The sequence below is a fragment of the Balaenoptera borealis genome (genome assembly GCF_965194805.1).
Source record: "Balaenoptera borealis genome assembly, chromosome: 3".
Taxonomy (NCBI): domain Eukaryota; kingdom Metazoa; phylum Chordata; class Mammalia; order Artiodactyla; family Balaenopteridae; genus Balaenoptera; species Balaenoptera borealis.
This window is the reverse complement of record NC_138866.1, coordinates 131,611,533-131,637,316: the sequence shown is the minus strand read 5'-3', so window position 1 is coordinate 131,637,316 and position 25,784 is coordinate 131,611,533. Positions and strand designations below refer to the sequence as shown.

Here is a 25,784-nt window from a genome sequence, read left to right as displayed (position 1 = left end):
TATGGTTACCAAAGAGGAAAGGGGTGGGGGAGGGATAAATTAGGAGTTTGGGATTAGCAGACACAAACTACTATATATAAAATAGATAAACAACAAGGTCCTACTGTATAGCACAGGGAACTATATGTAGTATCTTGTAATAAACTATAGTGGAAAAGAATATGAAAAAGAATATATATATATATATAACTGAATCACTTTGTTGTATACCTGAAAGTAACACAACAATGTAAATCAACTATACATCAATAAATTTTTTTTAATGAAAAAAAATTATGAAAATAATGGAAACTTTCTAAAGCATTGTAGAGAGTTTGAATCACAAGAAATTGAACCTTGGTCTTAAACAATTCAAAATATTATACTACCTTTTTTTCTTTTTTTTTAGTGAACTGATTGTTAAAGACCCTGAATCATGTCAAGGTTTCCTTCTATTTTGAAGTTGAAGTCTTTTCTTATTATCTTGTAGTTGTAGTCACAAAGGCTTTTATGTAAATATACTTTTCAGTGTCTACAAAGAGAAATGTAGCCTGATAACTTTTTCTTTCTTTTTTAGACAATTTTGAGTGTTCATTTAAACTAAATATTCCTAGAGTATGCACATAACAACTGAAGGATTTTTTTTATCAGTTAATCTATAAAGTTTCTCAAGAAAGGGGAAACAAAAAAGATGTGAGGAAGCAGTCTTTAGACAAATAGCTAATTATCTTCTTCTGTAAGGACAGGGAAGAAAATTTAGAAGTATTTTTTAAAAGATTTTGACATATACACGCATGAAAAAGAGTGTCATGCAACTGGTTTTGACATAATGTGGGTCTCTGAGAATTTTACCAAGTCATCTGACCAAAAAGCCCACATTTAGTCCCCAAGAATGAAAATGAAGGGGGGATCCTCCCACTTAAACAAGATGGTCTCTCTTTCAGACAAATAAGGCAATTTCCTCATGAGGCCTTTTTTTTTTTTTTTTAGGCTATTCTTTTTTTTTTTAACATCTTTATTGGAGTATAATTGCTTTACAATGGTGCGTTAGTTTCTGCTTTATAACAAAGTGAATCAGTTATACATATACATATGTTCCCATATCTCTTCCCTCTTACATCTCCCTCCCTCCCACCCTCCCTATCCCACCCCTCTAGGTGGTCACAAAGCACCGAGCTGATCTCCCTGTGCTATGCAGCTGCTTCCCACTAGCTATCTATTTTACGTTTGGTAGTGTATATATGTCCATGCCACTCTCTCACTTTGTCACAGCTTACCCTTCCCCCTCCCCATATCCTCAAGTCCATTCTTTAGTAGGTCTGTGTCTTTATTCCCAACTTACCCCTAGGTTCTGAGGCCTTTTTAAAATTCTTGGTTCCTAAAGTCTCTAGAAAATGTCCAGCCAAATGTTGAAGTTCATGCAACGGGAAGATGTGCCAGCCAATTTTTCTTTATGATCAGATCTGCATTTTTTGGCTTCAAAAGATCAAGAAAAGGTGGGAAGGTCTTTGGAAATTTCAACAGTAGCTAATCCTGAACACTATTTAAAGATGCTGCTTAGAGAGATAGTTTCTCACATTTTTCATTAGCTTTAGTCAAAGAATATTTAAGGCAAATTTTGGCCCTAAGTTGCCTCCTTGGACCAATTAAAGAAAGCAGACTATTGAACAGTTGGAATTTTGTTTCCTTTTGTTCTAAGGTGCTGCTCAAATGAACAATTTCATCCATATTAAACATTCTCTAAAGTGGCCTCTGTGGTTTCAAATTGTTTTTGTGTAATTGTGCCAGTTAGAAAGATATGCACAAGAATTGGACTCCTAATGATAAAGCATAAGAAAGGCAAAGGTCAGACTGGAGGAGGTATGGTTTATACTGAAAAGACCCCACAAAAACTGCCAAGAGTCTGTAAGGACAGCTCTTGTGTATTTCTGTATCTCTGGAGCTTGACAAAGACCACACATCACCTACTGGGGCCAGACAAAATATCCTGGTTTCAAGCAGACAAAACTAAATTCAAAAAACAGACAGGCCACTAGACTAGCAGGTGTTAGGACCTAAAAACAGTTTTGCCAAAGAACAATGCAAACCTGGCCTAATAACAAAATCCCAAGTGACCTGATTCCTAAGAAAACATAACAAACCCAATGCCAAAAGGCTTCAAGGAAAGAGAGAAGTTTAACTCAGCATGAACTTACCTTCCTGCCAGGGCAGGTGGCACCTGGTGTAGGTGGAGGCACAGGGCCTCAGATGTGGACATCATCACTGGGCCAAGCCTGCCAGGCAAGGCAAGAAGCTCCCAGAACTTCTATTTCTGTCAGTGCCCTCCACCAAAGACCACCAGCAGCATCCCTGTAGTTGGACAAGTTGGTTTGACTATTCCTTGTGGTGAGAGAACGTGCACTATAGGGAATCATGGCATCTCCATGAGAGGCTGCTGGAAAGAACTCAGTGTATGATTTGGGTTCTGGCTGGGTGAGTCAAGAGAGGGTCAGAGGAAGCAGGAGTCTGTCCTGTTTGGGATGCCAGAAAGCAGAGGCAGTTCTCTAACTGGGTATCCCAATTCATCTTATCCAGGGGAAGGCAGCCCAGACTAGAAGAGGATAAAGATTGTAATTGATCAAGAAATTGAAGCCACTCATTTCAGCCAAAAGAGGGGGTGTTTGTTATTTTGTGTGTGGCGCAGGGACATTTTTTGTCTGTATTTCACATCACTGTGAAGTGGCCTCAGAGGGACCTTGTCTGAGGCTGGTGTTCTATAAGATTGCTTAAGTCCACCAGGAGAATAACATGGCCAGCTGTCTGGACATCTGGGGCTATTTTTTCCCTTTCTCAAAACTAAAGTTTTGGGGAATAGACACAGGGCAACAATTAGCATTAACTAATCATACTATAGGGTGGGAAGTGAATTACAAGGATGTGTACAAGGTAAGTGGTGGCAGGATGGAGGGAATTGTCCAGTGGGGGTGTGAGTTGGGGGTGGGCAGGGGGCAGAGCTTGGTTCCAGGAAAATGTCCTAATAAGGTAAGATTCAAGCTGAGTCTTGGCAGAGAAGTAGATAATCCTTAGGTAAGGTGCACAAAGTGGGGAGAAGAGGACATTTTAGCAGAAATATACCAGCACACATAAAGGAAAGGAGTTTTCAAGCTTAGGGCACATTAAGAGAAACTACAAAGAATCCAAATCATAGAGAAATGAGGCTGTGTGTTGGCATGTTAATGACCTTTCTGAATAACCATTTGATCTTACATGATTAATAACCATGGAAAGGTTTTAAGTGGTGGACTAACATAATCATAATAGATAAGAAGCAAACCCAAGGTACAGAGAATCCAGGTAGGCAGCTTTCTCAGTAATTCTGGAGTGACCCAATGAAGGCTGGAACTAGTGCTCTGTTGATGGGACAGAGGGAGGAAAGTGACAGACTTGAGTCCTGTTTACAGCCAGAGGTGAATTTCCAAGAAGTGAATGAGGCTTAAGCTTCAGGAACTTCCCTTTGCACTGGTCCCTTTCACATTCCTGGGAGTGGCCTGTGGAATGTCTTAGACAATCATATGTGACATGGACAGAGCCAGAAGCCAGTCTGTGGAAAATTCTTCCAATTACCAGACGTGTAAAATTTTAGGTAGAAGATGTGATTACCATAGGTCTCCTTTTAGGAATATGCTTGATGTATATACTTGAACAATATTCAAACACCCCCAAATACTTTTCTGGATAGGAATCAGAAGTAATAGAACTTAGAAGAATTCCTGATTGTCAAACAGAAACTCATAGCCATGCTACAAGCCGTGAATAGATATCTGTGTGTGAAGGTGTGTGTTTTGTGCATTCCAATACAGTAGATCACATCGTGGGATATTTGATGAACTTTCGACACATCATATGAAACAGCACATAAATCATACCAAAGCAATAATTCATTAACAGAACATTTCACAAAAGAGTGATAAACTCTTGGATTATTTGATAATCCAGTTAATGAAAAGGAGCAAACCATATGAGTTCATTGGAAAAATAAATTCCTCACTGATTTGACACAAAATACTTTTTTCAACAAAGATTGCAAAGACAGAAAATCCTTTGAAGATGCTGCTGCAATGAGACATGATAACAAACTGATCATTGGTCTAGGGAATAAATGAAATACCTTGAAATTTTATAATTCAGAAACAGGAGAACTGAAACAGCAGTCTCCTTAATTTGACAGCAATATCAAAAATTTATATGACATTACCAATAATACTTTCATAAAAATATTGTAGTCACAATTTTGTATTCTTTTTTCTTTAAATGAATCCCAACACTTGACCAAGCTCTAAGCTCCATGAACTTGAACAGGCTTCTGCTTACCCTGTGCTCTCCCAAGAGTTATTTTCCTGCCAGCTTTATTCCTTCAAAATCCAGACAGCATCACTATAAAGTCACATTTTTTTCTACTGGTTCAGCAATCTCTTCAATCACTCGCTAATTCTCCTAAATGATGACTGGGTTTTTTTGGGGGTTTTTTGGTTTTTTGTTTTTAACAGTGCTGCAGTGAACACTGGGGTGCATGCATCTTTTTTTTTTAATTATTAGCACCTTTAATTATTATTTATTTATTTTTTTGGCTGTGTTGGGTCTTCATTTCTGTGCAAGGGCTTCCTCTAGCTGCGGCAAGCAGGGGCCACTCTTCATTGCAGTGTGCGGGCCTCATCACTATCGTGGCCTCTCGTTGCGGGGCACAGGATCCAGACGCGCAGGCTCAGTAGTTGTGGCTCACGGGCCTAGTTGCTCCGCGGCATGTGGAATCTTCCCAGACCAGGGCTCGAACTCGTGTCCCCTGCATTGGCAGGCAGATTCTCAACCACTGCACCACCAGGGAAGCCCTGATGACTGGGTTTTTAACATACTTTGAAATGCAACTTATTTTAGGAGAGTTCACATTTTAGAGATGAATCCACAAATTCTTTTTATATGTGTAAAGGAATATTTACTGCCCCTAACAATTTGGGAATTCTCATCGATTTAAATAAAGTTGAAGCTGTCAATCACATTTTAACTCTGCTCTTACAAACCCAGAATAGATTTATTAAGCAAATAATCTATGACTGCTCTTTTCCAACACCGCAGCCCTTCTAGAATAAATATTACCTGCTAGACTTTCATCTTTGCACTGTTACTTTTGTAAGCAGCTCTTTTGCCCCTTTTTCTGTTTGTTCATCCTGTTTTCCATAAACCTTAATCATAAAAGTGAGATCACTAGGTAACATTTAACCTAACTCCTGACTGTACATTCTGCTCCACTGAATGTACACAATGCCTTGCCTAACCTGTTGATTCCTTTCCTGGATTAAAAGGAGTAAGAATAGAGAATTAAGTAGTTAAAGTATGACTAACTCTCTACCCCCAGCTTCCCCTTTAGCAAATGTGCAGCGGAACCATGCGGTCAAGTTAGCATCCAAAGGAAGATCAGGAGAAAGCGGCAGGTCTGCATGCAATGGAAAAATGATGAAGAATCTGACCTCCTACCTTAATGATTAACTGAAATTGTTTCCACTTTCTCCCTTTAAAAATTGTCATGGCTGAGCAGAATCTTCAGAGTTGGTCTCAGAACATGAGTCCACCTTCCCCCCAGGTTGTGGCTTTCCTGAATAAAGCACCTTTCTTTTCTACTGACAATTGCCTCTCAATTAATGGCTTTTGAGCTGCAAGTAGCCAAACGTGAGCTCAGTAACACTTTAAAAAGCAAAGCATCTATATCCTAGAAGCAAGTATAATTTTTTGTTTCTCTTGATGTTGGAAAAACTCAGATTTTAACAGCACGCTTTCTATTAACTCTCTCCTGTTAATGCGGTGGGTGAATCTGAGTGCTCACAGTAAGAGGAAGAAGAATTGCCTTAGAAATATATGGAATTTCCATTGTAGTAAATCAAAAAAGAGGATTATTATTTTCGTGTGTGTGTGATTTTTATTTTTTTATTTTTATTTTTTTCTTATTTTAAACATTTTATCAAGAAGGCACATTTTTTTTTTTTATACAGCAGCTTCTTATTAGTCATCAGTTTTATACACATCAGTGTATAAATGTCAATCTCAATCGCCCAATTCATCACACCACCACCCCACCACCCCTGCCATGGCTCTCCCCCTTTGGTGTCCATAAGTTTGTTCTCTACATCTGTGTCTCAACTTCTGCCCTGTAAACCGGTTCATCTGTACGATTTTTCTAGGTTCCACATACATGCGTTAATATACGATATCTGTTTTTCTCTTTCTGACGTATTTCACTCTATATGACAGTCTCTACATACATCGACGTCTCAACAAATGACCCAATTTCATTCCTTTTTATGGCTGAGTAATATTCCATTGTATATATGTACCAAATCTTCTTTATCCATTCATCTGTCGATGGGCATTTAGGTTGCTTCCATGACCTAGCTATTGTAAATAGTGCTGCAATGAACATTCGGGTGCATGTGTCTTTTTGAATTATGGTTTTCTCTGGATATATGCCCAGTAGTGGGATTGCTGGGTAGTATGGTAGTTCTGTTTTTAGTTTTTTAAGGAACCTCCATATTGTTCTCTATAGTGGCTGTATCAATTTACATTCCCACCAACAGTGCAAGAGGGTTCCCTTTTCTCCACACCCTCTCCAGCATTTGTTGTCTGTAGATTTTCTGATGATGCCCATTCTAACTGGTGTGAGGTGATACCTCATTGTAGTTTTGATTTGCATTTCTCTAATAATTAGTGATGTTGAGCAGCTTTTCATGTGCTTCTTGGCCATCTGTATGTCTTCTTTGGAGAAATGTCTATTTAGGTCTTCAGCCTATTTTTGGATTGGGTTGTTTGGTTTTATAATATTGAGCTGCATGAGCTGTTTATATATTTTGGAGATTGATCCTTTGTCCATTGATTCATTGGCAAATATTTTCTCCCATTCTGAGGGTTGTCTTTTCATCTTGTTTATGGTTTCCTTTGCTGTGCAAAAGCTTTGAAGTTTCATTAGGCCCCATTTGTTTATTTTTGTTTTTATTTCCATTACCCTAGGAGGTGGATCAAAAAAGCTCTTGCTGTGGTTTATGACAAAGAGTGTCCTTCCTATGTTTTCCTCTAAGAGTTTTATAGTGTCCGGTCTTACATTTAGGTCTCTAATCCATTTTGAGATTATTTTTGTGTATGGTGTTAGGGAGTGTTCTAATTTCATTCTTTTAAATGTAGCTGTCCAGTTTTCCCAGTACTAGTTATTGAAGAGACTGTGTTTTCTCCATTGTATATCCTTGCCTCCTTTGTCATAGATTAGTTGACCATAGGTGCGTGGGTTTAACTCTGGGCTTTCTATCTCGTTCCATTGATCTATGTTTCTGTTTCTGTGCCAGTACCATATTGTCTTGATTACTGTAGCTCTGTAGTATAGTCTGAAGCCAAGGAGTGTGATTCCTCCAGCTCCGTTTTTTTCCCTCAAAACTGCTTTGGCTATTTGGGGTCTTTTGTGTCTCCGTACAAATTTTAAGATTTTTGGTTCTAGTTCCGTAAAAAATGCCATTGGTAATTTGATAGGGATTGCATTGAATCTGTAGATTGCTTTGGGTAGTATAGTCATTTTCACAATATTGATTCTTCCAATCCATGAATATGGTATATCTCTCCATCTGTTGGTATCATCTTTAATTTCTTTCATCAGTGTCTTATCGTTTTCAGCATACAGGTCTTTTGTCTCCCTAGGTAAGTTTATTCCTAAGTATTTTATTCTTTTTGTTGCAATGGTAAATGGGAGTGTTTCCTTAATTTCTCTTTCAAATTTTCCATCATTCGTGTATAGGAATGCAAGAGATTTCTATGCAGTAATTTTGTATCCTGCAACTTTACCAGATTCATTGATTAGCACTAGTAGTTTTCTCATGGCATCTTTAGGATTCTCTATGTATAGTATCATGTCATCTGCAAACAGTGACAGTTTTACTTCTTCTTTTCCAATTTGTATTCCTTTTATTTCTTTTTCTTCTCTGATTTCCATGGCTAGGACTTCCAAAATTCTGGTGAATCATAGTGGTGAGAGTGGACATCCTTACCTTGTTCCTGATCCTAGAGGAAATGCTTTCAGTTTTTCTCCATTGAGAATGATGTTTACTGTGGGTTTGCCATATACGGCCTTTATTATGTTGAGGTAGGTTCCCTCTATGCCCACTTTCTGGAGAGTTTTTAGCAGAAATGGATGTTGAATTTTGTCAGAAGGTTTTTCTGCATCTATTGAGATGATCATATGGTTTTTATCCTTCAGTTTGTTAATATGGTGTATCACATTGATTGATTTGCATATATTGAAGAATCCTTGCATCCCTGGGATAAATCCCACTTGACCATGGTGTATGATACTTTTAATGTGTTGCTGGATTCTGTTTGCTAGTATTTTGTTGAGAATTTTTGCATCTATATTCATCAGTGATATTGGTCTGTAATTTTCTTTTTCTGTAGTATCTTTGTCTGGTTTTGGTATCAGGGTGATAGTGGCCTCATAGAATGAGTTTGGGAGTGTTCCTTCCTCTGCAATTTTTTGGAAGAGTTTGAAAAAGATGGGTGTTAGCTCTTCTCTAAATGTTTGATAGAATTCACCTGTGAAGCCATCTGGTCCTGGACTTTTGCTTGTTGGAAGATTTTTAATCACAGTTTCAATTTCATTACTTGTGATTTGTCTGTTCATATTTTCTATTTCTTCCTGGTTCAGTCTTGGAAGGTTATACCTTTCTAAGAATTTGTCTATTTCTTCCAGGTTGTCCATTTTATTGGCATAGAATTGCTTGTAGTAGTCTCTTAGGATGCTTTGTATTTCTGCAGTGTCTGTTGTAACTTCTCCTTTTTCATTTCTAATTCTATTGATTTGAGTCCTCTCCCTCTTTTCCTTGATGAGTCTGGCTAATGGCTTATCAATTTTGTTTATCTTTTCAAAGTACCAGCTTTTAGTTTTATTGATCTTTGTTATTCTTTTCTTTGTTTCTATTTCATTTATTTCTGCTCTGATCTTTTTGATTTCTTTCCTTCTGCTAACTTTGGGTTTTGTTTGTTCTTCTTTCTCTAGTTCCTTTAGGTGTAAGGTTAGATTGTTTATTTGAGATTTTTCTTGTTTCTTGAGGTAGGCTTGTATAGGTATAAACTTCCCTCTTAGAACTGCTTTTGGTGCATCCCATAGGTTTTGGATCGTCGTGTTTTCATTGTCATTTGTCTCTAGGTAGTTTTTGAGTTCCTCTATGATTTCTTCAGTGATCTCTTGGTTATTTAGTTATGTATTGTTTAACCTCCATGTGTTTGTGTTTTTTACGTTTTTTCCACTGTAATTCATTTCTAATCTCATAGCATTGTGGTCAGAAAAGATGCTTGATATGATTTCAATTTTCTTAAATTTACTGAGGCTTGATTTGTGACCCAAGATGTGATCTATCCTGGAGAATGTTCCATGTGCACTTGAGTAGAAAGTGTATTCTGCTGTTTTTGGATGAAATGTCCTATAAATATCAATTAAACCTATCTGCTCTATTGTGTCATTTAAAGCTTCTGTTTCCTTATTTATTTTCATTTTGGATGATCTGTCCATTGGTGTAAGTGAGGTGTTAAAGTCCCCCACTATTATTGTGCTACTGTCGATTTCCTCTTCTATAGCTGTTAGCAGTTGCCTTATGTATTGAGGTGCTCCTATGTCAGGTGCATATATATTTATAATCGTTAATCTTCTTCTTGGTTTGATCCCTTGATCATTATGTAGTGTCCTTCCTTGTCTCTTGTAACATTCTTTATTTTAAAGTCTATTTTATCTGATATGAGTATTGCTACTGCAGCTTTCTTTCGATTTCCATTTGCATGGAATATCTTTTTCCATCCCCTCACTTTCAGTCTGTGTGTGTCCCTAGGTCTGAAGTGGGTCTCTTGTAGATAGCGTATATATGGGTCTTGGTTTTTTATCCATTCTTCAAGCCTGTGTCTTTTGGTTGGAGCATTTAATCCATTCATTTTTAAGGTAATTATCCATATGTATGTTCCTATTACCATTTTCTTAATTGTTTTGGGTTTATTTTAGTAGGTCTTTTTCTTCTCTTGTGTTTCCCACTTAGAGAAGTTCCTTTAGCATTTGTTGTAGAGCTGGTTTTGTGGTGCTGAATTCTCTTAGCTTTTGCTTGTCTGTAAAGCTTTTGATTTCTCTGTCAAATCTGAATGAGATCCTTGCCTGGTAAATTAATCTTGGTTGTACATTCTTCCCTTTCATCACTTTAAGTATATCATACCATTCCCTTCTGGCTTGTAGAGTTTCTGCTGAGAAATCAGCTGTCACCCTTATGGGAGTTCCCTTGTATATTATTTGTCATTTTTCCCTTGCTGCTTTCAATAATTTTTCTTTGTCTTTAAGTTTTGCCAATTTGATTACTATGTGTCTCGGCATGTTTCTCCTTGGTTTTATCCTGTCTGGGACTCTCTGCACTTCCTGGACTTGGGTGGCTATTTCCTTTCCCGTGTTAGGGAAGTTTTCGACCATAATCTCTTCAAATATTTTCTCTGGTCCTTTCTCTCTCTCTTCTCCTTCTGGGACCCCTATAATGCAAATGTTGTTGCATTTAATGTCGTCCCAGAGGTCTCTTAGGCCGTCTTCATTTCTTTTCATTCTTTTTTCTTTATTCTGTTCCGCAGCAGTGAATTCCACCATTCTGTCTTCCAGGTCACTTATCATTCTTCTGCCTCAGTTATTCTGCTATTGAGTCCTTCTAGTGTAGTTTTCATTTCAGTTATTGTATTGTTCATCTCTGTTTGTTTGTTCTTTAATTCTTCTAGGTCTTTGTTAAACATTTCTTGCATCCTCTCAATCTTTGCCTCCATTCCTTTTCCGAGGTCCTGGATCATCTTCAGTATCATTATTCTGAATTCTTTTTCTGGAATGTCGCCTGTCTCCACTTCATTTAGTTGTTTTTCTGGGGTTTTAACTTGTTCCTTCATCTGGTACGTATCCCTCTTACTTTTCATCTTGTCTATTTTTCTGTGAATCAAAACCAGTGGATTATTGGCAATTTCGTATGGTTAATCCAATATAATGAACAATTACCTTTTAAATAGTAGTCTGTTTTGGCTTGGAGAATAACCAAATATGCTTTTTAGAAACAATGCCAGTTTTTTTGTTTTATTTTGTTTATTTTTTAGAGCAAGAGTGAAGGTGGTCACTGTCTCCTTTACCAACTGGACACATTTTTTAAAACACAAGTTGAGAAATTTCAAGTTGCTCAAAAATGATTTCCATAATCTTGCTTACTATCATTGAAAAGGAAATAAACCAATCAAAAATGTTGCATATCTGTGTTGTACTTGGTGTGGACAGAGCAGAAAAACAGTTCAATCACAGTCTTACCCCAAGATGCTTGCAGTTCTATTTAAAGTTTTTTAAAGTATACTTATGAAAAGATGATGAAAATGCAAGGCCTTAAACAACTGTCAAATAAATAATAAAGAGAAGAAGCACTGCCACAGTCCAGAAAAACAAAGCAAGCCAAAAACAGCCGTGGGCCCCCCCACTGCTATTGTGCCAGGGAAGATGTAGCAGCCTATTCTCCGAGCCACCCCTTTGCCTCTGGACTTCTCTGGGGCCAGTAGCTTCCTGACCAGGGGCCCGGGGCCTCGGGCTCTGCCAACTACCATGGGCTCCATGTCAAACCAGCAGTTTGCAGGTGGCTGCACCAAGGGGCCAGAGGAGGTGCCAGAGTCCACGGCCGGGGCCACCGAGGAGCCGCAGCTGCTTTCATGGTGCCGGCACATGTAAGTGGTTCAACGTGTGCATGGGATTCAGCTTCCTAGCCATGACCGCCCGCCCCAGGGTCACACTCGACCCCCCCGTGGATGTCTTTGTGCACCAGAGTAAGCTGCACATGGAGGGCTTCTGGAGCCTGAAGGAGGGTGAGGCCATGGAGTTCACCTTTAAGAAGTCTGCCAAGGGCCTGGAATCTATCCAAGTCACCAGCCCTGGTGGGGTGTCCTGTATTGGAAGTGAGAGGTGGCCCAAAGGGAAGAACATTTAGAAATGCAGATCAAAGGGAGATATGTGCTACAACTGTGGAGGTCTAGACCATCATGCCAAGGAATGCAAATGGCCACCCCAGCCCAAGAAGTGCCACTTCTGCCAGAGCATCAACCATATGGTAGCCTCGTGTCCACTGAAGGCCCAGCAAGCTCTCAGCTCACAGGGAAAGCCAGCCTACTTTTGGGAGGAGGAAGAAGAGATCCATAGCCCTGCCATGCTCCCAGAGGCCCAGAATTGAGCCACAGCGGGTGGGGGCTATCCTTCTGTGATCAGAAAGTTTTGAGGAACAGGCATCAATCGGTAGAGTGGAGAAAGTGGGGACAGGGTGGGTAGGGGGCAGTTGGCACTGTCATATATCTCAGGCTGGTTCGTAGCATCACCCCCTCTTCCCCTTTGGTTTGGGAGAAGGGGTGAGGCAAAGTAACTCCAATCATGCTCTATCCAAATGCACGTGAGGGCTTTGGGGGGTAACCCTCCCTGCATGCTTTATCTGAGTCTCCACCCCCAGAATCTCCAGCTTTTGAAAGTGGCCTGGATAGGAAAGTTGTTTTACTCTTAAATAAGGATATGGAATAATATTTCCCATGCCAGAGTGAAAAGATTAAGCATGAGACCAGATTGAAAGACCTAAACCCACAAGCCACCACCGTCTGTGGGAGGAAATATCTCAGGGGTAAGGCAGGGTTTTCCACATCTTGTCTCCTCATAACCCCCTCTTGGGATGGAGTGCTGAGAACTGTCCCAAGCAGTGGGTTGTGATGATAGGCAAAAGGGGTGGTTATGGGCACAGCTGTTGACCTGCTGCTTCTAAGCTCATTCCCACCCAATTCTGGGCCAATACAATTTTATTTATTTGCTCCCTTGGATGACTGTACCTTGGGTCCCACTTTCTTCAGGATGCCAACTGCACTGGCTGTGTGCGAATGACGTATCTTGTGCATTTTAACTTTATTTTTTCATAATGTAAATATTCTGGTTTTGTATTTTTGTGTATTTTAATCTAAGGCCCTCATTCCTGCACTGTATTCTCAGGTACGTGAGCAATCTCAGGGATAAGTCGGCAGCAGCTCCGGGTCTGCACAGCAGGAATATTTTTTGTTGCTGTATCACCAGAGAGAACAACTCTTTGGAGTGTACAGCCTATTGAACTACCTCATTTTTGTCAATTAGAACTGGCTTTTCTGCCATAGTGTCCTCTTGAAACCCCGCCATCTTCAATGTTTCATGGGAGACTAGGTTTTAACTGGGTTGCCCCATGACTTGGTCTCCTTCTACTGAAAGACTGGAAATTGATCTGAATAGGAAAAGGTGGTGCAGAGAGGTTAGGAGAGGCTGGTCCAGGTAAAAGGTGCAGAGAGGAGAAGCCAAGATTAGGCAGAGGTCATCTGTATGTGTGATAAAGGATTCCTGTTCCAGACCTCTAATTCCAGAGCACTGACTTGCTTTACATACCAAATCCATCCTTCACTGGATTGGGCTAGGCCTACCATGCACAATAGGGTGTATTGTGTGCATTTTTGTAAAAAATGTGAGTTGGTAGGGACCAGTTTTAAGAACGATGCCTCTGTACCCATCTTGAGCTGCCCAGGGATGGACATATGAAGCAAGGACAAGATCCTTAACCTTTAACAATTCTGGGCTTTTCCCCCTTGACTTCCAGAGACACCTTTAGTGATGGCTTCTTTGTGGTTCCCAGAGCCAGTGTCCTGCCCTGCTGCAACAGTTATTAGTGTCATGGTAGCTAAAGGAGAAAAGGGGGTTTCATTTACATGCTGTGAGATCACTGCAAACCTACCTCACTGTGTTGTAAGGGGGCAAATGAAAGAGAACGCATTGGGTGATGTGTGTCTGATCCTGGGTTTTTGTCTCCCCAGTTGCTGCCCCCCTCTAGTTATTGTATTTGTCTGGGCTTCATAGGACTTCACAAGTAGCTGATTTGGTGATTGCTAGGTGGCCTAGTTTGTGTAACTATAATGTGTTGGTCTTCTCCATGTTCTTTTGGGGTTTTAGTGTTTACAAACTTCTTGTTATATTGAGAAAAATAGCCAAAGCATCTTTGACAAAAGGTTCTGCACCAGCCAAAAAGATCTGAAACATAAGCTTGGGGGCCCCTCTTCTTGAAGTGGGGGGTCTTGAGCCACACTTTCTTTTGTGTTCCCCTTCCTCTATTTCCTATTTCGAACAAGATCTTCTGTCCTAAAAACTGGATTCCTACCCCCTCTTCTTTCCCCCTTCGTACCCCCCCTAAAAAATAGCCCATACACCTATATGTTTAATTTGTGGGGTATCTGCGATTAAATGACTTGTGCAGAAATCCTGAAGAAGCTAAGAACTCTCCATCCCTTGTTCCCAATCTCCTGAGTCATGACAATTCCTTGATGTGATTCATGCCAGACAGACTGCTGTCTTTGGATGGATTTAATCTCTAATCCTAGGGTAGGAAGGAGCAATGAGGGGGCCTTCCATGTAGAAAGTGGGGTTGGGAGACCACGAAAGGAAAGATGAATGTATATCCAAGTCCCTCAGGAACTTTCATGCAGGTGCAAGAAACTTATGTCAAAGTGGCCACAAGATTGTTTAATAGGAGACGGACGAATGTAACTCCATGTTTACTAATAGAAACCAAAGCTTTGTGTGAAATCTTGAATTTATGGGGTGGGAGGGTAGAAAAGCATGTACCTGTCTGTTCTTTTCCTCATCCCTTCCCCTCATTACTGAACTGCAGGAGACTGAGCCCCCTTGGGCTTTGGCAACCCCATCTGGGCAGTGTTTATTTGACGGTTGATTTTGCTGTGCCAGGTACTTCCTTTCCCATTTGCTATCATTTTGTAACACACATGCTGACCCTTTTCCCTTCCCCTTCTTTTCCTTGGGAAAATACAATGAATAAAGACTTATTGGTACTGAAAAAAAAAGAAAGAAAGAAAGAAGGCGAGCAGAAGGGAAAGAGCACACATCCAAATGCAGAGAGAATGCACAAAATCTCTCCAAAAAGGAAGGCCAAATATTGGCCATGTACACTCCAGCAATCACTGTAGCTTCCTTCCAGTGGTCTGGGCAGCTGGAGCGAGTAATGGTGAAATGCAGGTAACTTCCTCAATCAGAACTAAACACCAGCTGGAGAATCAATCACCCAGAAGATCCATCAGTAGAGGAGGTATGGATCTATCCTGTTGTGTAGCTGAGTGAGGGTGGCCAGATCAACGCCTTCTGCCAGAGCCTCTGGGGGTGACAGTGACCACTGGCAACTAACACTGGGCAAGTACCACCTTCACTTCGGGCTGGATGCTAAGAACTTGCCCTCACAATGACTCGCTGTTATATATTGTTACTGGTGGGGTGAAGGGGGAGAACTCATATTCAAAGATTCAGTACTTTTTCCAAAAATTAACAGCTAGTCAGTTTTTGGATTTAGGATTTATGCCAGAGATATCTGACATCAAAAGGCAGGAGAAATTTACATGCACAAACACACGCACACAAGCTATTCATATTATTCTACTTTAACCTTCAGGTTATCCAAGTTAATAAAAAATTTATTACCAGTAATATTGTTACTGACCCAGGTTCTTGGACTCTTCAATCAATAGAAACTGATAACGGGCCAGATGAGAAATTCAGGCAAGGCTTTACTGGTACTCACTGAAGCATGAGAAAACAAGTAACAGTTTCCCTTGCTCGCTCCCTGTGAAGGGTGGGGAGCTGGTCCCTTAAATGGGGTGAGGAATGGGGCAGATCCATGGATTGGGCTGGAGGGATGGCTTAGGTGGTCTGCTCACTCCCTTGGTGGTACTCTGTGCAGGGATCATGCACAGTACCCTGATTTTCTCCTGACATCTCAGAAGTGGCAATTGGGTTTCTGGTCTTTTTGTATCTTATTGTTCATAATTTGCCCCAAGTGCACATTCATGCACTTAGTTATTTTTAGTCCCTCATAGTTTCTTTGTATTTTGTTGCTCAAGGAGACGTTTGTCCAGGTACAAGCACTGCAGCAAAGGGTCCCAGGTCCCAGGTCCTAGGTCCCAGCCTGTCTTAATATTACACCTCCCAACTCATTTAAAGACATTGGAATTTAGTAACTTTTTATTCAGAATGTATAGTGTCCCTGTAATTTCCCATCTCTTTATAGAGAAATTGCTTTCTAGATTTCATTCATTTCAACATATTCTAATATTATCCTTATCATGGAGTCAACCCATGATGATCTCCCAAAGAACTTCACTAAATCTATTAGTTGGATGATTTGGGGCAAGTTATTTTAAGCTCCTGGATATTTTTGAGGTTCTGGCCTTGCATATCCCCAAGGTTACATTTCAGATCTAAAAGTTTCTTAAGTCTAAATTATTAAAAATCCATCAAATATGCAATAAAAGATAGAAATGTGAGATATTAACTACTAATTTTTTCAAAAATTACTTCAGTTTATAGTATCAAACAGAAGATATGAATCCTGACACACTGCTCTGTAAAAAAGCAAAATATTCAAGCTTTCCTGCTGTACTTGTTTTTACCAAAAACAAAACCAAAAAAGTCTCTTAATCACCTACGAGAAAATTCTTTTCCATGACTGTTGTCCCTATTTTAGTAACCTAAGGCATTATTTAGTGAAGTACTAACAAGCCCCAAATTACCATGACTCAGTGCAATAAAACAATTTCTAGACGTAACAATGCAATGTATGTGTTGGTGGTTGGCAAGTGACCGCCACACAGTGAAAGCCAGGGGCCACTCTCATGCCATCTTGTGGCTCTTGGCCCCTCCTGCAAGGCCTGGGAAGACTCTCAATTCAGGCGTGGATGATCCATGGGAAAGAGAAGCCTGGGCTGCAGCCCCAGAGAGGGGCTATGGCCATTTCCATTGAGTTTGTGTCCTCACTTCCTCCCTAACCCTGGATATATTAGCATTGTTTTAAATTGTATTGCCATGGTTACAAGCAAGACTGAGCTATTCCCCAATTTATCGACTAATCAGAACTCCTCCTCTCTCAATCCCCTTTCCCTGTGGGTTTTTTCCCAGGGAGCTAAGCTGCTAAGGTTTTTTCCCTTGTATATAGTAAGGATAGTCACATTTTCCTATCAAACATTTTCTTCCAGTCTGTGGCTCATCGGTAGACATTATGTATGGTCCTTTTCATCCCACAAATATTTTCAATTATTAAGAATTTTTTTTTTTTTTTAATCACACAGACATTTGAAATTCTTAAAGAATCTCCCCCCTTCCCTGATTTTTGCTTAGGGTGATGCTGGCCCTTTATCCTCCCTATGGTCTGCCTATTACTTTCATAGCAGCATTTCTTCGTGTTCACTGAGAGGCAATTCCAGAACATACCGGTTTTACAAAAATTTAAAAATAGAATTGCTTGGTCATAAGCAGGTTCAGGAAATCGTGACAGCTTGCCTCCCTGATCAAGTTTTATGAGTTTCCAAGAACTTCCTTTTTCCCACATACTTGCCAGCTTTTGACATTTCACACTTGCTTTTTGGCCTAATGCTAGTCTGGAGCCAGTGAGGTTTGAGATTTTTTTCAGATGCATTTTAGCCTTGGGGTTCCTCTCCAAGTGGCCTTTTCACAAGTTCTCACTTTTATATTGCAGTATTTGTCTTCCTATAAATCATATGTAGTTTCCTTCTATATGGGACACCAATCTCTTAGGTGGGGTGTACATGTTTATCTCCCAGTCAGTAGTTTGTTTTTTTACTTTTTTCCCCCAAGGTATGAGTTGTTAAAGTAGTGCAATGTATGGATTCTTCCTTTACGGTTTGGGGTGTTTTGTTTTAGTTTTATTGATGTAAGGCCATCCCTAAACAAGATCTTAAAAACGGTAGTCTCTAAAGGTCTTTTGCCCCAAAACGTTCCCCAGGAGCTATTCTGAGCTTCATGCATTGCCTTCTAAGTGCAAAATTCCACTTAAAAGCCCCATGACCTTAAACATCATGATTGTAAAAATCTGATCTAATAAAAGTTACCCTCAGCGTCAAACCCGGGAAACTGAGACCTGGGAGCCAGGCTCACAACCTGCTCTGTGAGTTACTCAAACCATTCTTTTCTCAAATCTCACTGCGGAGCCTTCTAACAGGTTTTTAGAAATTTAGGTCATAGGCTCCCCGGGCTGGGTGTGCAGGGTCGGGGGCGGCTCCCTGGGCGGGGTGGGTGGGGGTCGGAAGCGGCCTCCCGGGGACTGAGTGTGCGGGATCGGCTCCCCGAGGCGGGGTGTGAGGGGTCTGGGCAGGCCGTAGACTCCCGAGCCGGGTTCCAGGCTCCACGCGCAGAAAAGCAGCGCAGCCCAGACCAGACCAGAAGTCCCGAGCGCGGAAGATCTGCGCAGGCGCAGAAGGCCGCTTCGACACGAAGGCGGGACAGAGCAACGAAAGCGGAAGCAGACGGGAATGATTCAATTGACTTGCTCGTAAAAGTGGTAGTATCGGCTCCCACATGGTCTAGCGGTTAGGATTCCTGGTTTTCACCCAGGCGGCCCGGGTTCGACTCCCGGTGTGGGAAACGGTGAAACTTTTAGAATCCAGGTTTAAGAAATTCACCGTTAAGTAAATTTAGATCCGTCTTAGCAAGAAGACTAAATATAATTGTTGAAAGCTGGAATTCATGACGGGTGGTCGTGAGCTTGAAGACCCGCCCTGCCACCCTGTAATTCATAAACCCGGGAAATCCAGATTGTGTAAACAGTATTGTTATTTTTGCCCTTGATATAATTCATTTAAAATATCACAATAAATTATAATATTTATTGGTCAAACTCTATTAGACAAAGGAATTCTATTTTATTTTCTTCTCAGTTTTATGATGACATTATATAGCTTATAAATGACATTATAATATTGTGTAAGTTTAAGGTGTACAACATGATGATTTGATACACATATATTGTGAAATGATTACCACAATAGGGTTAGGTAACACTTCCATCACCTCACTTAATTACATAATTAGCATTTCTTTTACACAGGGAATTCTAATGCGCTGGCCAATTCACTGCTTTCTGCCTCCCACTAAGTGTTTCTGGCAGGAGGATAGAGAGCTAGCGAGGAAGAGGTGAGAAAGAGCCTGGAAGAGCCGCCCCAGGAGCAGCTGATGTTTGAGGACACGGGAGAGGGAAGCAAGAATCTTCCTGAAGTAGGAATCACTAGGCCGGAGTCAAAGAAATAAGAGGTCTCCAAATAGAAATACAGCTTTAACAGAGGTTTGCACAGGGATGTAGACAGTGAGGGAAGATCCGTTCACCTAACCAGCTTCCATGACATGGGTTAATGAGGCATGGAATCAGCTTCCGGATGGAATCACACGCGTGGTTAGGTTGAGGTAAGCACTCCTTGCAAATTCAAATTTTCGGAAGTGGAAAGGGCCGTGAAACCTTCCCAGCTTCTAAGCCATTTCCAAGATGGGAATAAAATCTTCCTTTCTATGCATACGAAACCAAGCAGGACCTTATGGTGCCCTCCCATGTACAAAAACCTTTCCATGTCTGGTTTCTTATTTTCAGGCTAAAGGCTTCAGCCTCCTAGATCTTCCAGAATACAAAAGAGCAGATTCAAACAGTTACTAACCAGGGAAGTAAGGGAATGCAGAAACATGTGCCTTTTGCACAGGTCAAGTAGATGAGTTAATAATTAGACGTATGACAGGACAACTTCTGCATCTTGCAAGTCTTTGTTGGTGGCACTAACCTCCCTAATTCTCCCTAGGATGCAGCATCACTTTTGGTTTACTACCTTTGTAAGGAGGGGAACTTCCAGGGGCTACCATTTTGTCTTTTCTGACCACAGTAGCCCCCACTCCAAGATTCAGGGGGCAATATGATAGTGTCATTTGTCAAGTAGGAAATTTGAATTATACATAACAAAATCAGGTAAGTTCACACCCACTGGAACCACTTTGAGATAAACTTAGGCCAAAACTTCATTTATTTCCAGCTCCAGTGAACCACACAAAAGTACTGGAGGAGCAGGAAAAACAAATAACAACAACAACATTAATACTAATAATTCCGAGCTGCCTAACTGAAACTGTGCACCTCAGATTGGGACTTGAACCCACGTGGCGGGACTTGAACCCAGCCTAAACCCAGATTGGGACTTGAACCCACGGTCTTTTAATTAGATTCACTCACCTGGTGTCTGGAGTTACTGAGGCTTAGGTTCTATGTGTCTCAGCACAGAAGGAATTCAGCGAGAGGCAAAGTGATAGGCGAGAAGTAGATCTATTAATATAGGACGCTTGTGAGAGATGCAAGTTGGCAGGCGAGGGGGCTCTGCCCCGAGGATTAAGTGGGCTACATTTTTATAATCAAAGGAAAGTGGGGGAGGGGAAAAAGACTGCCTTCTTCATTCTTCGAGTAGACATACATCACTCACTCCTCCTTTGTATGGGGCAGGAGAGTGTCTGACCCTATGAGGTCAAACTAGGTCTGTCATAGCACTTATTCAAATCAGCAGAAGGGTGGTAACATTTTTTTTTCTTTCACTTAATGACCTGGGGGCATATCTCATGTTTTACAGTTAAGTAAGCCTGCTTCATTCCTCGAAGTTCCAATAGCTTTCTTGAGCAATCATTAACTTAACTGTGGTCTCCCAAAGTTCCCTAGGTTTCCCTCTCTATCTATAATCCCCTACTGGGATGTCTACAACTACCTGTATAACCTTCCTATTCCATCCCTATCACAACTGCAGGAAGGGATGAGTGTCAAATCAAAGCCAGTAAGTCAACAGAATAAATGCCCATAGGTCCTCTGGGGGAAGGGTTGGGCACGTACGTACAACCTATTCTTGTGGCAGTGCCGCAGGGTCCTTCCTCAGGTGGACTCAGTCTATCCTTCCTTCAGTGGAAAGAGACTGGGAACTGACTTGGCTCTTGGTACTCGACCACAGGCAATACAGTCCATTGTAGTGACTCAAGCCAAGTTTCTGGCCACCAGACCTAGAGTTTCTTAATTGTACATATCAAATAATACTCCAGTAGACAGCCCATCGATTTCATTCCTAGGACACCACTGCCAAAGATTCCTGTTGCTCCAGCACTGCTTCAGTAACTGAGCTCACCTTTTTCCTGCTGTGTCTGCTTCTTGGACTCTTACACTCTGGGATTCCAAGATTCCCATTGAATCAAGAACCCTCGTGGCTTTTCTCAGGGGCCCTGGCTTGTGGAAGACTGCTACCAAAGGGTTTTCAAGCAGCTGGTGCTCTCTTTACCAGTGCATTTCTCAATCCCTTAATCAAGGAAACATTTTCTGGACCTGTCTAGGGGACCCAGTGGATGGGCAGGTGTGTGTTCACATTTGATAAATCCCACTCCAACATGACGATTTACCTAATGCCCTAAAGATGTTAATCTACCCTCTACTGTGGTTGTATGGTTTTACAACCTCAATGGAGGCAGGTCACTGCTGGTTCAGGTTTCAGTCAACTAACCAAGCAAACTTGGACTTATAGCCATTCCCAGATTCTCAAACTATATCTATATGACATAGATCCATATCGACAAGTTTGACCCCCAACATTATCTTCTGTCTCCTTGGTCTAGCAATCTTAGGATCCATTCCCACACATATTCCTTACCTTTCTTCTAATATAAAGTGGCATAATCTTACAATTATTTCAATGTCTAAACTGTCTCATGCTGAATCATACCTGACCTCCTGGGCTGGGCTGAGATTGAATTCCAGTTTGGGGTCTGGAAGCTTTGAAGGGTGGTGAGGGTGGACCTGGTGTAGAATTGGCATCTCCTTGAAAGGTAACTTTAATGGATAAGGTCCATAGTGAGTCCCTTGGTGCAAAATGTGGTCTGTGAACCAGCAGCATTGGCTTCCTCTGGGAGCTTTCTAGAAATGCAGAATTTCAGGGTACGCCCAAGACCTACTGAGTCAAAACATGCATATTAACAAGGTACTCCGGTGATTCTTATGCACATTAAAGTCTTAAAAACACTGATTGACTCTTCAAGCAAGGGAAGCCTGGCTTCCTTCAGACAATGGGAGGGACTATTTCCACTGGCAAGAAAAAGCTCAAAGAAATTTGGGCTTTATAATTCTCTGTTCATCTGAGCCAAATCAAATATCCCCACTGCATGCATTGGGGTTCCATTCTTTCTTAATCACTACCTTGAGTTTCACTTAAGTGATATGGAGAGGCTATGAATCTAACTTATGTTGTAATTCTGCAACTTGCAGAATCAAATTATGGGCCTGATTTTCAGTTGTACCTCTTATTACTTATTTCTATAAAAGATAATGGGTTGCCTGAGGACCACAGTAACAGATCTCTAGCCCTCTGACCATATCTTGAGTTGAGAGTTTAAAGCCTTCAGTAACTCATTTTCTTTATGTAACTCTCCAGTGCAATCAGAAATAGCCAGCCCACCATCACTGTAGTTGATTGAATACCTTACGTTCAATAGACCTATTATTCCAGGTAATGCCAGGTTATAATTTAAGTAAATATGTTATTACTGCATATAGGAACTAACAGCATTTCATTTTCAACTGATAATGAGGTCATTACTGTGTTTATGCCCAGGGAAAGATAATGTATCTCAAATTTTCATCTTTGAGTGTCTGTTTCCTGAAAGCACTGTGGGCTACAAAAACTGTGTATGTGGATGTCTAGCTCAACAATAGAAAACACTTCAGGAATTTCTAATAGATGAAGGGATAGAGGAGCAAAGAGGAAGGAGGTGGCATTAGCAGACTTAGGAGCATCTTACTGCTGACATTTTGGAGTCCGCAGATAATACAGCCAGAACCACCCAGGCTGCTAAGTCTGCAGTCACTCAGCCACTTGTGGTGGCCACTATTGAAGCATGTACTTATTTACAACACTGCCTCAGCTGCTGGTACTACAGAAGTGCATGGACAGCTCCTGTTACCTCTGTTGGAAATGCCAAAGACACTGGAGCCTGGGGTCAGTCACTATTCCCGAAAAGAGAAAAAGAAAAATTACCTCTTCCTCCTACCTTCCAAACTTCTGTCAGTATCTCCAAGTGACTGAACCTAATCAGAATCCAGCTGGCCAGGCAAACTGGAATGTTCGTAGGTTTATAGCCCCCTGCAATACAGAGCAGAAGAAACAAGCCCAGAATTTACCATACTTAGCTTTACTGCATTTTTATCTGACGATCTTATCTGAAGCTAGAGGTTTTGATTTTGAGCTTACATAACAAAATTCCCCCAACACCTACTTGCTTAGAAACAACCATATTACTTTGCTCATGATTCAGGAAGGGCTCAGCAATGTGGTTTTCCTGTTTCACATGACACCTACCAGTCACTCACTTGGCTGGATTCAGCTGGTTGCTGGGCTGGACTGAGGTCAGGACTTCACCATGTGGCATCTTTCTCCACGGCTTCTATACATGCTGTGAGCTTCTTGTGCATGGTGATCTCAAGGTGGTTTCACTTTTTACATGGTGGCTGGTTTCCAAAAGGAAAGATCAGGAATGACCACTTCTCCTAAAAGCTAAGTGAAGAACTGGCTTAGTGTCACTTCTGCTATATTCTGTTGGTCAATTCAGTCCCAGACCAGCTCAGATTCAAGGGAGCAGAGAAACAAACGTTCCCCCTCAGTGGAGGAGAAGCACAAGCTTACGCAGAGAAAAGGCATGATGTGTGACATCTCTGAAGGTGTTGGTCTTGTTTTCAAGTCTCATCCAAGCCTAACTCAGAATTTCTCAGGATTGTCTCCCACTGTCCTCTCTCTAGGCTCTGATCTGCTTTCCCACTTTGTCTCTGAGTGCCTGTGCAGATAAGAACAATGACTCTATTTGCCGCCTCAGTAAAGGATGCTCCATTTTTGTTGATAAAGCAAAATGCTTATAAAAAACAAAAAAGCAATTGACATTTTATAGAAGCCTGCTTTATTAAAAGGCATGAGTTCTTCTTAGTGCTTTCTGAGGGAGGAGCAAAACAACTGAAATTATCTTGTGGCATATGACTTAATGTGGGGTAGAATTGGCAGTGACCCATTTTCCTAATATTTGCATAAACCGCAAAAACCCTGCTTTCTCACCAGCTGGTTTACTCTCACTGCATTTCACACTTTCCCTTATAGGGCTATACTTGTTTCACTCTGTTTTGTTTGTTTGTTAACAAAAATAAATCATTCATGATAATGTATTAATAAATCTTATGAATTATTTCAAAAGGGTGTTAAAAACAAGACAAACAAGACCCAACATGGAGTTGCATCTACTAAGCTCCCACCTCGCCAAGCTGAGACTTAATTACAGTTTCTGCTCTCTCAGGAGTGGAATCTTAAACCAGTCAACAAAGAATCACCTGATCAGCACCAGTGAAGTCATCTGCCTGATAGACCCCTGTCATTCTCCTAAGGAAAGTAAACTTGCAATAACCAATCTGCTTTTCTGCCTAGTATTACTTCTTTGTCCCACTCTCTTTTGCCTATAAAAGTTCTTTTAATGTTGTGCAATTTCTCAGAGCTCCTTTCTATCTGCTAGATTGAATGCTGCCCAATTCATGAATCGTCAAATAGAGCCAATGAGAGCTTTAAAATTGATTCAGTTGAATTTTGTTTTTCAGAAGGGGTTAATACTATATTCACATTAAGATATAAATAAATATACAGGAAATATAGAGTAAGTCCCCTACATACGAACCTTCAAGTTTCGAAATTTCAAAGATGTGAACGTGCGTTTGCATGTCCAATCACGTAAGATAGTTCACATGAAATTGCAGCTCACCCTCCATCTCCTATTGCTGACAATCCTTCAGCTCTACCATCTCTCACCGCCCCTCCATCCTCCAGTCAGTAACTCTTCTTGCCTGTTCACTCAGTGCCAGCCCCTGTATGCCAGCTTTTGTATTGCACTACTGTACTTTTCAAGATACTGTACTGTAAGATTAAAAATGTTTATTTTTTGTGTTTGCTTTTTACGTATCATTTGTGAGAAAAGTATTATAAACCAATTGCAGTATAGTACTATACAGTCGATTGTGTTAGTTGGGTACCTAGGCTAACTTTGTTGGACTTACGAACAAATTGGACTTAAGAACATGCTCTTGGAACAGAACTCATTCGTATGTATGGGACTTACTGTACTAAGCAAGAGAGGATGCAAAAGCATAAATGTGTCCTGAGGGTTAAATTCTACTCCAAACTCCATGCTTTGGACTTTGGTGACACAGGAGCTAAGCCCTGGAAGCACAGCCTCTATTGTAAACAGGGTCGAGCAGATGTGGAGATCTTGGGGAGCGCATTCTGAGCTCTTCAGTGAGCCCCAGAGACAGTTATCAAGCTCATGGGGCTAAACATCCACCCCAATGCCTATGGGAGTGTAAGGCTAAAAGCTCATCCTAGAAGAATATAATGACTTGTTCTAAGTGGTCCACACAGCTAGGTGTTGTAGACAGCCCAGAGAAGATGACCCAGTTCTTACCCTTTAGGATATTTTTGTAAGGAGTGGATGTTAGAGATAAAAAGTTAAATGTCCATAATGTGCCCATTGACTCCAGGTTCACCCACATAGGAAAACCTGAGAGTGTCTTTCTCACTTATTTTCACTCATAATCTACATCTACTCAATTGTGATGTTCCCTTGAGCTGACCTTCTAAAGAGACCCCAGTGGTCCCCTGCTCCCCTTCCTACTACCATGGCCTTAGTCCTGTGCCCCAAACCTCCCACCTAAAGGATCATCAGCCTCCCTTTGGCTTTCACAAGCGTTCAGTAGGGGGACATTGGGATTGGAATGACATCAAGTGGCAGCCCCTGACACATCCTCCATGACTTTCCACTTTCTGTATCTATGATGACA

At 41.0% G+C, this 25,784-nt stretch overlaps 1 long non-coding RNA gene and 1 pseudogene across 2 annotated transcripts in view; both read left to right on the top strand.

Moving 5' to 3' along the window:
• LOC309625552 overlaps nt 1–25,784 on the top strand; it is a 276,776-nt gene that overhangs the window by 129,526 nt on the left and 121,466 nt on the right. The window lies entirely within an intron of this gene.
• LOC309626288 (protein lin-28 homolog A pseudogene) lies at nt 9,704–18,127 on the top strand (annotated as a pseudogene). The gene has a single exon. The product of its transcript is annotated as a protein lin-28 homolog A pseudogene (transcript).